Here is a 3,738-nt window from a genome sequence, read left to right as displayed (position 1 = left end):
TTTAACATTGTATTAGTAAGCGATTTCTGCTGCTCAAACCACACATCTCAGATCAGGTAATAAAACTAAGAATTTTGCTTACATTTAAAGATTTTATTCGTCACAGAACACGCACATGTTTCTGAGAGTGTAATAAACCAAGTTGATTTGAAAATTTTGCATTTTTTCTTCAAATAATTGCATGTTTTGCAAACTGTGCGTGTTTTGATTCATAAGTGTCCGTATTTATAGACAAGATTTAATGCAGGTATCTGGATTTCAGGACAAGAGAAGCATCATTGTTTAATTAATTTTTATGGTAAAATTTTAAATTTTATTGGAAACCTCGTCATTTACACTAAGTTCGAACATGAAAGTGTTCGTTACATAAAATATTTTTCTCAATTCTGAATGAAACCTATTGAAAATGTATCTTATACATTTGTTTATCTTAAGTGTCCGGGTACTTATGCAGCACAGATCGGATATTGGATCGGTAGATGAAATTACTGTACAGATAAAATATAGGCTTTATTTTTTCCCGACTCTAGGGTGGGGTAGGGTGAAATTTGATTTTTTTTAATAATTATCCAAAAAACTGATCAATGCTACCTCGGTTTACGGTACATAGAAAATGGAAGTAGAAAAATAATGTTTATATTAACGAAATAATAAAATTAAATCCTCAAGATAAAATAAAATTTGAAACCTGTCGAATTTTTTTTCTCGATTTTAGCTCCTTCCCGGTTTAATCAACCCTAAATGTAGCAAAATCGGAACATTACTGTATACTATTTAATTTCACTAGACTTTGTATCCTTTGACAGATACGCGTATTTCGACCCCAACTGTAAGGCCGTCTTCAGTGTCGTGTACTATACTCGAATCGGAAAGTTGACTCTAGTACACGACACTTAAGACACCCTTACAGTTGGGGTCGAAATACGCGTATCTGTCAAAGGATACAAACTCTAGTGGAATTAAATGGTATAGTAATAAATTCGGGTTTTCTTCCACTCATAGGTATTTCACTAAACAGCTCGAAGATTTATTATCAGTTCATAATTGTTGAAAACTGTTCTCTATAAATGGATTTTCCATTTATCAACTGTAATCATTTGTTAAATATAACAACCAAGAATGATAAAGTTAGATTTCGACATGGATAGATTAATCATTAGTTTGTAAAATTCAGTTTTATTATGCATTTTTTCCTTCTTAAGATTTACTTTTGGATGTTTAGCATGTTTATTTTGAAATTTGGGTAGAAGATATTAGGTTTTGTTATACAATGCTTGTGCTTTTTCTCATTTCACAATTTTTTTATCTGGATTACAAAATTATAATTCAAAAATTGTCAAAAATATAACACATTCCACGGACCATCCATTGTTCCACCACTCAGCCCTATTTGTCCCGACATTGCCTCATTCTGCCGACAATAAATCGCACTTGGAAGTTTATGATACACTCCGATTACGAGCTGCCCCCCAAGGCACACAAGAAATTCCCACTGCAGCAGTCTTCTGGTCGTCCAATCGATTGCTCTACGCTCTCTATAGCGAGCCCCCTCTTTATGTCCCGTGGGGCCAATTGCATGCGCGAAATCGCGCCCGATCTCAAGTAGTGGACTGCCGGGTGATTAATTACTTCAACAGTGCAGTAACTCACCGCGTTAATAATGCCCTATCGTTATATCTCGTTAAAGTTAAATGCACATTCACTGCGACATGTCGTCGGCGAGCCGCGATGCGATGCGGCCCGCTGTTGATACATAGGTACATACATAAAGTGTCTTTCTCCATTACGGGCTGGTGGAGCCGACAAAATCCTTCGAGAGTAGGGTGTTCCCGAAAAAAAAATCGATGTTTGAAAAGTCCTGATGCTCAACCCAAGCATGATAGATTCGCCTATTCAAAACATTTTCGTAGAACAATACATCTGTCTAAAAAATCGTTTGGAGGTTTCACTGAATCAGAATTGTAATATTTTAATGTATTTAGCAGATGTTCTCAAAACCTAGAAATATTTACATATTTTTTAAATGTTGTATTGGATATTAGTGGACGTTCTTGTGGTATTTGTTTTTGAAAAATAATTTCTTATCGGACATCGATTTTTTTCTGGAGCACCCTGTTCCATAGTCTCGAAGAAGGACACAAACGGCGGCGGTGTTGTTGAGTTGAGTCGGCGGCATGCGTTTTCAGAAACTGGACTCACGTTGAGGTTCAATAGATCGATCGATCCGATCCGCGATTGATCGATCAACGATAGACGCATATTTATGCACTTATAGGTTCGCTTGCGAGTGAGCGGCGGCGGTTCGATACTCGGTGATGACGACGACGAAAAACAGGCGCTATTAGCCGCTGGTGATTTATAGTGGAGCAAATTAATTTGAATTTATAATTTCTCACACACACAGGGTTGTGTGGCGGCGCGGCAGAGTACGTAGATGTTTCAGAAGTTGCAAGTCGGATTCCGCCGAGCCTTGATTGAGGCAAGCCGTTTGAGATTGTAATCAGCGTGTTTTGGTAAACTTTGTATTTATTTTAATTAAAAGACCTTGATTGGTAATTACAGCGCTTCCGCGCGGACGACAAATGGTACGAGGCGGCGGCAATCGGATTCAGTTGCAAGTGACACGCTTTGAAGAACCGGTACGCGATACAGATTGGTTCAGCACGATGGCAGTTAGAAAACGAGTTATCTCTATTTGAGATGCAATCATTTAGTCAGTATGCGTTGAAGACTGCTCAATACGAGACAATTCAATAAGTTGAGCTATAAATGCTATTAGCTTTTCCTTAGCCGAATGGTTGAAGTCCGCGGCCATAAAGCAAAGCCATGCTGAACTCCACCATGGACATTCGACTACTCATCAACTTTTACGTGTAACAAATTTGATCCGTTCCAACAAATCTGAAGGCTATTCTACTGGTCTTGCTCTTCTAGACATAGAAAAAGCATTTGGCAGTGTTCGGCATGAAGGTTTGATTGTAAAATTAAAAAAACTTTAATTTTCCAACATACAATGTTAGACTAATTCAAAATTATCTGTCAAATCGTACACTTCAGGTTAAGTATCAGAACTACAGGTCTGAAAGACTTCCTGTAAGAGCTGGTGTTCCTCAAGGCAGCATTTTGGGACCAATATTATACAATCTTTTCACATCTGACTTACCTGAGTTACCTCAGGGATGTCAAAAATCCTTGTTTGCGGATGACACAGGCCTCTCCTTCAAAGAACGAAGCCTGTGTGTCATCTGTAGTCGATTGCAAAAAAGTTTGGATATTTTTTCTTCATACTTGCAGAAATGGAAGATTTCTCCCAATGCTTCCAAAACTCAACTAATAATATTCCCACATAAATCGAAAGCTCTTTATTTGAAACCTTCAAGTAGACATGTTGTCACGATGAGAGGGGTTCCAATAAATTGGTCAGATGAAGGTAAGTATCTAGGGCTCATGCTAGATAAGAATTTAACTTTCAAAAATCAAATTGAGGGCATTCAATCTAAATGTAATAAATATGTAAAATGTCTCTATCCACTTATTAATAGAAAATCAAAACTTTGTCTTAAGAACAAGCTTTTGATATTCAAACAAATTTTCAGGCCAGCCATGTTGTATGCTGTACCAATATGGACTAGCTGTTGTAATACCAGGAAACAAGCTCTGCAGAGAATTAAAAATAAAATTTTAAAAATGATTCTGAAGCTTCCTCCCTGGTATAGTACCAATGCGTCACACAGAATA

This window comes from Aedes aegypti, chromosome 2, assembly GCF_002204515.2.
Source record: "Aedes aegypti strain LVP_AGWG chromosome 2, AaegL5.0 Primary Assembly, whole genome shotgun sequence".
Classification (NCBI taxonomy): domain Eukaryota; kingdom Metazoa; phylum Arthropoda; class Insecta; order Diptera; family Culicidae; genus Aedes; species Aedes aegypti.
The sequence above is the reverse complement of the archived record's forward strand: the minus strand, read 5'-3'. Positions refer to the sequence as shown.